Consider the following 11554-nt stretch of genomic DNA (forward strand, 5'->3'; position numbering starts at 1 on the left):
GTCTGAAAATTAGCAGGGATGCTAATCCCCTGATAAGGCACTCATGAAGGAAAGCATACCTAATAAATTTGAAATATTTTATATTATTTCAATTTTAAAATCAGTATTTAGATACATGATGAGTTATTTATACCATCTGCTATACAGATATCAATGAGAGAATAGTTGATCAAACTGCTAAGGACATCTGTTCCATTTTATTAAAATTAAAGTTCATATTTCACAGTGGAAATACCCTGAACTTTAATGAGAGATCCTGGTTCTTTGTAGTTCAAGGGAAGGTACTGCCTTTTCTACTTCCAACACAATTCAATGAAACTGTGGTAATATTATATAGAACAGACTACTACTCAAATATTGTTATTCTCAGTTAAATATTTTTCCTAGATTTCATTAATATCAGTCCCTACAGGATGTTTGTGATACAAAGACGTTAGGATATGGTCCCTGCTTTTAGGGAGCTTTGGTTATACTGCTGAAGACAAACAAATAAGCAGACAGTACAATGATAAATGGACGTGTAAGTCCTGGGCCTCCATAGGTGAGAAGCTGGACCCAGCTGGGAGGGCTGACTCAGAGGGATGAAGGTGGATATTTGCGAATGTTACAAAGTGATTTGCATCTTGAAAGACTAGCTGGAATGGCCAGGCAGAGAGGAAGGAGGTCAGAATGCATACTGAGTAAGAGAGAGCTACTTATGTAAAGGCACGGAGGAGAACGAATTGTCTTGTTTGGGGAACTGCAAGTAATTCCAGGTGGCAAGAGCAGTCTCAGCTTTTGGTTAGGAGTTAGGAGAAAAGAGTGTTGCTGAAGGGCCAGGGAGGGACTGTCTGGTGACCAGTTTGTTGTGATTCCCTCAGTAGGTTTGACTTACTCTTGATGCTATGAGGAAACTAAGCATGGAGGTGGCTAGGATGACTTGTCGCTGGCTATTCCAAGGAACAGACTGGAAAGGAATTAAAGTAGAGGAGGTAAAGTGTAATTTGTGCTACAATTTGTAGTAATCCAGACAAGAAAAATGCCAGAAAGGTAAAGTGTTTTTCATTGGGATAAAGAAAAGAAGCTCTAGTGCTCACTTTGGGAGAAACACATAGTAAAATTGAAACTATACAGAGATTAGCATGGTGCCTGCACAAGGATGACATGCAAATGTGTGAAGTATTCCTTATATTTTTGTAACTATGTGGGCTGGTGGATGTTAACTATAGTTTTGTGGCGATCACTTTGCAATATTGCGATATATATATATATATATAATATATATAATATATATATATTCATTGTTTTACATCTTAATACATTATATGACAATTATATCTCAATAAAACTGGCAGAAAAAGGAGCTCAATTTGTCTATTTAAAAGAGAAATAAACAATGAAAAGAAACCCTATCCAGCTTTAGAAAGAAAAGAGCAGAATCAAAGTCCAAGGATGGTGAAAGAACAAAAGGGTCGGTTTAATATTAACCGCTGCTTATAAGATGATAGGATCTCACAGTAGGATATTATTGCGTTATAACATATTTTTGATCACAGAAGTGTAAGTTGGCTTTTAAAAACCTTGGAAGGGAAACTACTGGCCTCAAAGTACTTAAGGGTCACAATCAAGGAAGAAGGGCCTTGAATATAGGCATGGTTATTATGGATGCCAAGTCATTTTCCATATTAAAAACCTGTGATAATAGAAATAACCAAAAGCAGGGCCTCAATCCAGTGACACTTGTTAAAACACAAAATTCAAATGAGTGAATTTGAAGATCTGATAGGCTTTATTAAATGATTCACATATCGGCAGCATCCCACCTCCAAGTAGAGGGGAACTCCAAGAGTTGTACAAAAGGGTTGATTTTTACTGGAAAGAGGGTGGGGCAAGAAAGTGATTAGCTAAAGAAAAGGATTGTTACAGACAAGGTTGCTTTCCCTGAGGGGAAGTGGAGGGGATCTTATCATGCAAATTACTTCATCCACCTTTGGAGGATAGAGAGAGCCCCTGCCAGACTCATTGGAGCCCATCAGAATATTCCTGGCTAAGACTGCATTTCTGGGGGAGCCTGAAACTGCAATTAAACTAGGTATTGAGCCCAGATTTGAGAATTTGGCCTAAATGACACCATTTTGGGTCTATGGTTTTCTTTTTAACGCACTGTAAGATGTCCTGAAGTGAAGTACTGGGCAGGGAATGAGAGCATAGATGCAATGTAAAGGAGGAGACAATAGAATGATTCTTTTCAGTGGTTGTTATTTGCGTGCGTTTGTTGGTTGTTTTGTGATAAATAGGTACTTTCAAGACTGCTAGTCTGGGAAATATTTAGGTAGTAACGTAGAAGCAAATAACTGCTTAGATGCCCTTCTGCCTGGATGCTTGGGGTTTGTGCAGTGGAGGGAAGGGGAAGTATGACATGGAATCAGTTAAGTGATACCAACTGAGATGGGGGGGTTCAGGGACAATAGGGCTTATTGATGGTAAATTCAGGTTAGATGAATTTAGTTGGGACACAGAGTTTGGCACATCTGTTTAAAGCCAAGGAGGGGACATCCTAGTAGACAGGATTAGAAGTCAGGAGAGTGGTCTGTTTTATTTTGATGAATCATACTCAACTCTGTTCACCTAAGTAACTGAAAGTAAACTAGATTTGTTCAGAGTTTGTTGCTTGTTTTATGTGAAGGAGCAGCATAGAAGAGGGAGATGAGATTAACAAATAACTAAATTCTTGATTGGAGTGAGACCGGTCATAGCTCACTCAGTAGTGACTAAGAATATATAAAAAACATCTATCTCAGTCAAGTGAATGGCATCAGAACCCGTGTGATGCCTTCAGATTTGTATTTTGATGGGATAACAATGGTCATTTGGTTATGAAGGGTTTTTTTTTTTTTTTGAACTTCTTTTACTTTTCCAGTGGTCCATTTTATTAACATTCAGAGTCTACTACAAGGCTCAGTTATTTATCTTCAATTTTGAAGACAACGAGCTGGGCTTTGAGATACTTTAATCCTTTTCGGTTTAGCTTTAATCCCTTGTATTCTATGTTCATAGGGATATTTTTGGTCATTTAGCTTCCTGAAAGAAAGAACTTTCCACGAATCTATTTTATTAAGATATATTCCAAAGGGTAGATTATTGCCTTTGAAAATGCCTTAGTTCACTACCTAATTTATCTTTTAAAATGTCTTAGTGTGTTGTAAAGTAATGTTTTATTCCTATGTAGGTAATGCCAGCAAGATCACTACTTTAACCCAATTTTCCTGCCTTTTCTTACTCCTGTGATTATATTACCATTCCAAATACTAAATAGTCTTCTCCCTTTTTTTCTACCTCTGAAATTTCTCTACCTAAACTTTGTCGAAAACACCCACCCATTTTACTTATGAAATTTGCTCCTATATGGTGTAGCTTACAAACTATGGAGAAAATACAAAACAAGAATCAAATATGAATTATTCAAGTTGGCTTGTATAATTAGGATTCTCAGACAACCATGCCATCATCCATGTGTAGCACTGACTAATAATAATAACAGTAATACTGTCATTTATATTTTAATGGCACCTGTTGGCTTACAAAGAATATCAATATATTTTACCTTTTCTGGTAAAGCAGCCCTATATTTCAAGAGTGTTGATGTCAAGTAAATTTATAGAAATACCTAAAATTAAAAGATTTTAAATTTTTTCTTCCTTCCTTATTTTTTATCTTTCTGTCTTACTTTAATACTCGCCCAACCCCCTTGCTTGGATTGTACCTTCATCATAAATGATAAATGCTCTAGGATCTAGTCTCTTGTGTGTTACTCATTTTCTATTTGAAGTTTCTATAGCCCTTGCTATTCCACACATGGAGACATATGTATCTGATTTTTCATCTTTTGCCAGCCTTCTACAGTGACTCCCCACTAACCAACATGCCACCTCATTATAACAGAATAGAGGATAAAAAGAATCTTAGAGTGATTCCATTTTAACCACATAATATACTTCCAATGATAACCAAAGGTAAGCCATGGACATATCAAAGCAATCTCCCTATACCCCGTCTTATGTGTACCTAATACACATTTACTCCCATCCTATCTTCTTTCATTTGAAAGATCCTATCTCTCATATTTCCCTTTAACTTTATGGCATTCAATCCTTATCCTTCCTTAAAGAATTTGTCTTGGGATGCTCTTCATGCTCTGTTCACACTGTGCTTGTCTATGCTCATACAATTCTAGCGTCTTGGGAATCAATCCTGAAACTTTTGGGGCCAGCCAAGGAACCTGTAGATCATGGCAAGAGGATATTTGAATAATGACTTAGAAGTAATGTGCAGGCATTTAAATCATAACCTTCCAGAATTTGTGACATTGACTTCCTTACCTAAAACAGAAAGACTCAAGGGATTTCTAGCCTCTTAGAAGAAGATATGGGAGCAATTTTTGAGTACGCCATTCTTTGTCTCCATTCTGATTGGAAAATTGGGCACTCTTCTCCCAAACCTCATCTACAGTGTGATCGAAGTTGTCTCACTGAGGCTTACTGCTGCTTGTGTCTCCACTGTCCAGAGAACCTGGTATCACAATGCTACCAGGGACAGCTCACAGATTGTACAGGAGGGAGGCTGCTATGCTACACATTTTCTAGGCAAGCCTGGGGTAGAAATACACATATACCCACACGCAAATACAATAGATGATTTTGTTAACTAATGTCGCTAGTGCCTAAGGAAACGTGAAGATGAAAGACTATTGACTCATTGGAGCTGATTAATCATTTTAGAACTAGCTGGGGAAAATTGGGCATGAGTCATGGAAGCGATGCACAAGAGAAATCATTAAGCTTTGAATGTTTACCTCTTCTCTCCGAGCAGTCCCTACTGACGGAGAAATGCATGCTGTTAACTGTTAAGACATTCTCTTGCTTTGCCAGTAAGCCATAGTTGTTTCGTGCCACATCAGAGGAAGTTAAGGAAGACGTATATATGATATGTCTGGAGATGTTTTTATAGTCTCTCAGTTTGTGTAAAATTTAGCATTTTGCCTGAGTCTTCTACAGGAATTGTACTAAGCAGTGTGCTCTTCTTAGGAATTACTAATTATTATGCCTCACAGCCAAAGTGGTCAGAACTGTGGGAGGTGTTGGCATTAGGTAATATAACTGGAAATAAGAATTCTACCAAAGTTCTCAGGGATACTCCAGGTTTGGTAGCATCTGCCTTTTTATGGTCATATTTTTTATCACGCATAAACAGACTATAAATTGCTTTTCTAAAAGTAAAGTAACCTCAGTTTTCTTCTTGATGCCATAAGAAAATAGATAGAATATGCTCATTAGCATGATTTCAAATGGAGTCCACTAAAGTTCAAAGGGAACCTGCTTTGCACTAATATGTTCTTTGGGTAGTAATATCATGGTTAAACATGGGACAATTGTCCATATAGTATTATTCTGGCTTTAAAGAATTGAAAGCGCATCAGAAATGGAAATTATGTCTGAATCACCATTTTCCTAGTCTTCTTATAAGCTGGTAGAATCAAAAGCTAGAAGAAGAGAAAAAAAGAGAGAGAGAAAACAAAACATTGCTTCAAATTTTTTTCTTTCTGTTTTATAGTTTGTTTACTTATAGATTTCCAAGTCAGTCTATATCTGAATTCAGAGATACGGCTGAAACAAGATAGCCTAAGCCTTGAAAATCAATCAATTTCTGTTCTCTCTCTCCCTCTCTCTCATTTCACACACACATACACACACTCACACTCAAATATAATGTGAATGGAGAATTGATTTATCAGAGACAACTGAGACTCCAGGGATTTAACCTTTTTAAATACTGTAAAAAGCATATTTGGTTTGATTCTATTGATTAAGAAGTTGCTTTTTGCCTCTGTTAAGTACTATTTGGTATCTGAATTTTCTCTGAAGTTGTACATGAGATCAGAGAGTCCACACCTTATAAAACTTCCATTTGTATAAGGCTTATATGGACTTAAGGAGTCAAAGCAGAATATTCTCTCAGAGCAGTAACTCTGACACAGAAGCCTTACATACTAAGAATACACTGAGTACATATCATAGGATAAGAGCTTAAGTTGGAGTTAGGCTTCTAAAAATAACTATAAGTGCTCAATCTTTCTGCTTTTTACACAGTGGAGGATTTCCTAGGCTTATCCTGTTAGATTGCATAATCAACACACCAAGTTCTAGCATTGCTTATAATTTAAGACTTTATTTGTTTGTCTGCAGTTTAAGGTCATGCCTTTAGATTTAAGTAACATGTGCTGTTGCTGATTTGTGTAGTTACTATTTGGCTATAAATAAGAAGATGAATTGAAAAGCATTTTTCTNTTTTTTTTTTTTTTCCTTTTTTTTTTTTTTTTTTTTTTTAACTTGGACAGTCCAAGCTGCACTTACTACAAACACACACAAATGAGAAACTTATGCTCCCCACACTGAAATTCACCTTTTCTGATTTGGAGCAAAGCCATTTTTATGGGTCGAATTGTGCCCCCAAAAAAGATATGTTGAAATTATAACGCCCAAGTATCTGCCAATGTAACCTTATTTGTAAATAGGATCTTTGCAGATGTTAAGATGAGATCATTAGAGTGGGCCTTAATCCAGCATGACTGTTGTCCTTACAAGAAGAGGAAAACACCGTGTGACGACAGAGGCACAGATGGGAGCGATACAGCCATAAGCCCAGGAGTGCCAATAATTACAGCCTCCACCAAAAGTTGGAAGAAGCAAAGGAAGTTCGGCTGACTTTGATATCAAAGTTTTAGGCTACAGAACAATGAGAGAATACATTTCTTTGGCTTAAAAAAAGAAAGTATCTCTCTAAATTATAGGATAGTTTTAACTGGTATCGTTTATCTTTTAAACTTGTGATTGAAATAACTTTAGCATAGGGAAATAGTTTTCTATAAAATTTAATTAGCCACTGACTTCATAAGCATGCATTTTTCTGAAATAGATAACTATGGCAGTGTTGCTCAATACAGATCATAGTGGATACCCTTATCATTTTACCCGGATAGAATGTAGTAATAATTTGACTTGTAATATCACTTTCCAAATGGAGATGGTTTAACCCCAAGCCATGGTTGATTTTTTTCCTTTTAAATACCCATATGTGAGCAGAGTACAGGATAGCAATTACTAAGCAATTACAGCTTAAATTACATCTGTACTGTATCTGCAGTCGGCAGCTCAGAGACCCAATGGGAAGATACTACTCTTATTATGAGGCCATAGGCAAGTTAATGAAACTCTGAACTTCATCCTCCTCAGTAAAATGAAGATAATAAAGGCTGTTCTAGCTACCATAAGGCTTCTGTGATAATCACCAGGTCAAGTTAGATTCTTATTGTAAGAGATCTATATAAACCATATTCAAAGTTTTTGTTGGTAGTGGTGTTTCGATTATTATAGTGACTATGCCAAGCTAACAGAAGCAATACTTGCAAGCATATAAAGATGTGCAGGCTTTTTTGTTTTTCAATCCTTAGGCAAACTGGGTGAGACCATGGGCAAGTAACAATATTTTCTGACTTTGAAATATATTGTTCCTTGCATATTAGATTAAAATAGAGTTGGATAGTCTGAATACACTTATTTATGTGTGTATTTAGTTAGTTGATTATTTTAACCTTAAAATTAGTGATATTTTTAAAACTCCATTTGCCCATAAAAAGGATAGCCTAAAGTTCTGCCCAGATCTCATACAATTACCACTTTTTATGAATCTATGGTTATAAGTCAGTCTACCATAGGGGAAATATGTTTAATGGGTCAACTCTTTTATTTTATTTCACTGTCCTTTCTTAACTCTGGTGGCCGAGCCCTAGCCCAGTAGCAAATCAAGGTAGGAAAAGAAAAAACAGAGAAATTTTTCATGCCATCCTGTCACTACATAGATATGTTAAATGTTAAGGGCAGATTCTACCATTACTAGGGTGGGATTTCAGAATCTGTTACAAGTGAGAGCTTCACTTTTGGAATAGTGGAAAAGCTAGTTTTAACCTCAACATTAATAACAATTTACTAAGTAAGTTTCTTGTCAGCTTACACATTTCTTTTCTATATGGTTTAAAATTCTCTGTAGTTTAATTATGCTGATCTCTGAACATCAGATTTTAATCAAATTCTTCATGATGTGTATGTTTGTAAAGAGATTAGAATTGTACCTGGCAGTAGAAAGTGCTATTAGCAAGTTATTAAATGAAAACACACACATGTACACACACTATTAATAAATTTAGACCCTCATTTAGAGAACTGACAACGTTTTATGTATCAGCCCTTTTATATACAGCCACTTTATGTATCAGCCTTTTATATAATGTCTCTCATTTAATCTTCATAAGAAGTACAGATTCTTTTTTTTTTTTAAGATTTTATTTATTTATTTGACAGAGAGAGACACAGCGAGAGAGGGAACACAAGCAGGGGGAGTGGGAGAGGAAAGAAGCAGGCTCCCAGCGGGGGAGCCTGATGTGGGGCTCGATCCCATAATGCCGGGATCACGCCCTGAGCTGAAAGCAGACGCTTAAGGACTGTGCCACCCAGGCACCCCAAGAAGTACAGATTCTTTATACATTACACCATCTGTCATACAATTGACATATATGAAGATTATCTAGGATGAAAAATCCAATGCCTTATCTTTCATATGGGAACAAACATTTATATAAACCAAAAAATGCATGTGTAATAATTTATGTTCTAATTATTTTTAAAATATTTATTTATTTATTTTAGAGAGAGAGAAAGAGAGTTCGGGGGAGAGGGAGAGGGGAAGAGAGTCTCACGCAGACTCTGCACTGAGTGCGGAGCCTGTCTCAGGGCTCCATCTCACCACCCTGAGATCACAATCTGAGCTAAAACCAAGAGTCGGACACTTAAATTACCGGGCCACCCAGGCACCCCTTATGTTCTAATTATTAACACCAACCACCCAAGGGCTACACTCAAGCTGAAAAACTTTTTAACTGCTGTTTCTTTTATGTCCCAGGTGGCTGCTTTCCTTATTAAGAGCAGAAGTTTGAGCCTAGCAAAAAAGGATTACAGTTCTTTGTTTTACTTCAATTTCGCTTTAATTTTAGCAGTTTTTAACACTACCAATATGCTAAAACCTCTAATTAGCAGAGTTAAACAACTTGAGAATGCCATCAAAAGAGATGATCNCTCTAATTAGCAGAGTTAAACAACTTGAGAATGCCATCAAAAGAGATGATCTACTAATTTGAAAATCATTGGTGCAGAGTTGCTTTCCTAAAACCCATACAATGAATTTAAAAGTGTGTATTAAATAATAGCACTGGGGAGAAATGACATCACTCCTTATGTTACTTTGGCCAGGTGTTAGCAAACGCACACAGCATCATTTAATGGTTCAGATGGAACCTGCCTCTCTGCCTCATGTCCAGACTCTGGAGGATTAAACCTCAGGCAAGGACCTCCTCCCAGAATACTCTTCCTATTTAGATACTAGGATAGTTTATGCCATCCCAGGCTTTGGGGAGAGGAGGAAAGGAAGAAAACCCTTTGAGCGTTCTTGGCCAATAAGAAATTATTGAAATGAAGTATGACTCTATGACCCAAACACCTTTATTGACCTCAAACTCTCGAGGGGATTTTCCCTCAGGGGTTTTCTTTGATGAAAACCTGAGATAATTTTTCCTCTAAATTCCCTTAAGGTGTAGTTGAGGTTCCCTTTTGCTAGTTGAGATGAAAACATATATTTTAGAGAATTTCTGTGCTATGGTTATGTTCTTAAAATGCTTGAAAATTCTGCATTAGAGTTATGAATTTTACTTATATAAATGGTTAGGATATATGTCACTATGAACTTCAAAATGGAAATGGTTTATACTGTAGTTCAGACAGAACTGTGATTGAATTTCAGCTTTGGCACTGACAAGTGTGTGACTTTGAGCAAGTTTCTTAATTTTTCTAAGCTTTGCGTTGCTTACCTGTAAGAACAATATGGGGTTTCAAGAATTTTATGAGGAACAATGAGTTGATATAATAGTACCTTGCAAGGAGTAAAGTACTCAGTGTTTGCTAATCTCTTACATTGTTCCTTTATATTTATGCATATATATAAAATGTGTTTACTGATTTTTATATGTGCTAAAATATGTAAAATATATTTACTTATATTTACTTGTACAAACAAGCAATAAAAATATTTTGCTCAAAGTGCTAATTATTGAAAAATCACACTTAAAATCTTGAAATATCTGATTTGGGGCCTTTCTATAAGAAGTATTAATGAACTCTCAGTCTAAAAAATTGGGCTAACAGACCCACCAAATTAAAAAATAACTTATTGATATGTTTAAATTTTATTTTATTCTATTTTATTTATTTATTTTTTAAAGAAAGCACAAGTTGCGGGGGAGGGGAAGTGGTAAGGGAGGAGAGAGAATCTTAAGTGGCGCAGAGCGCCATATGGGACTTGGTCTCACAACCCTGAGATCATGACCTGAGCCAAAATCAAGAGTAGGATGCTCAGCTGACCAAGCCACTCAGGCGCCCAATGTTTAATTTTTATTTTAAAATAATGCAGCTAATGTTAAAAGAAATATGAGAAAAAATATCCAAGATCTCAAGCATCATTAAATTTTAATTTATAAATCTACTTAATGTAGATTTTGTATTTTATCATCATTATTGAAGCAGGAAAACATACACTTAGAATTTGAGGGATTAATTGACCAGGGAACAAGTCTAGAACTTAAAATAACCAAATGTCATTCTTTTTATGGCAATAGTAATCTTCTTATGCAGTAATTTTATATTTTATTGCTGAAAACTATTTGAACTCTTGTATAAGGCAAAAGGATTGATGTCAGAGGTACAAATGTTTGTAAGCAGTTCAAAACAGTACAAATAAGAAAAATAAATACATTTCTCCAACTTAAAAATATATGTAATTGTATATTTTTTTAAAGTGTTATTTCTAGAAATCATGGCATTTAAATTTTTTGGAGATAATGCTATCAAGAATACAAATATGTGTTTCAAGAATTCAAGAACTTCTACTGTGTGAATTGAAGGGAAATAATACATTACTTACTAATACATTTAAAAATATAGTGCTAATGTTACAGAACAAGGTGTTTGTTCTGTACTGCTTGTTACAGAACAAGGTTGACAACTTTTGAAATCAAAGCACAGTGTTGATAGGCTCTCTTTCTTCTTGCCTAAAGTGACATTAATGTTTGCTCTCAAAGCATATCTATACCGGGGGGAAAGGCTACATCATATATTTTTTTAAGAAATATTCTTTCTTGCTATCTGCATTTTGACTTTACACACATTATAACTTTTGGTCTTTTCCCTGAGTCTCCTTAGGAATTGCATGCACTGTGTTTCTACTGAACAATTCAGTTTAGGATGGCCTCATTGAATTGATCTCCACTTGTCTTCCTACTGACATTATCATTTACTATGATCTGTAGCAAAAAGTCACAAATAATGTTTAATTCAACTAAGATAATGACCTCCTCAAAGATGTTTCTTAATGTTTCTGTTTGTAATAAACAAATCCAATAATTCTAGGGGACATA

The 11554-nt window shown here is 35.7% G+C and overlaps 1 protein-coding gene and 1 non-coding gene across 2 annotated transcripts in view; both read left to right on the forward strand.

The window, feature by feature from the left end:
* Window positions 1-11554, forward strand: part of HCN1 (hyperpolarization activated cyclic nucleotide gated potassium channel 1) — a 382359-nt gene that overhangs the window by 252875 nt on the left and 117930 nt on the right. The gene's annotated exons all lie outside the window — the stretch shown is intronic.
* LOC117801624 lies at window positions 1069-1173 on the forward strand. The gene has a single exon (XR_004624385.1). It is a non-coding gene; the product is annotated as a U6 spliceosomal RNA (small nuclear RNA).

This window comes from Ailuropoda melanoleuca, chromosome 3 (genome assembly GCF_002007445.2).
Source record: "Ailuropoda melanoleuca isolate Jingjing chromosome 3, ASM200744v2, whole genome shotgun sequence".
Classification (NCBI taxonomy): domain Eukaryota; kingdom Metazoa; phylum Chordata; class Mammalia; order Carnivora; family Ursidae; genus Ailuropoda; species Ailuropoda melanoleuca.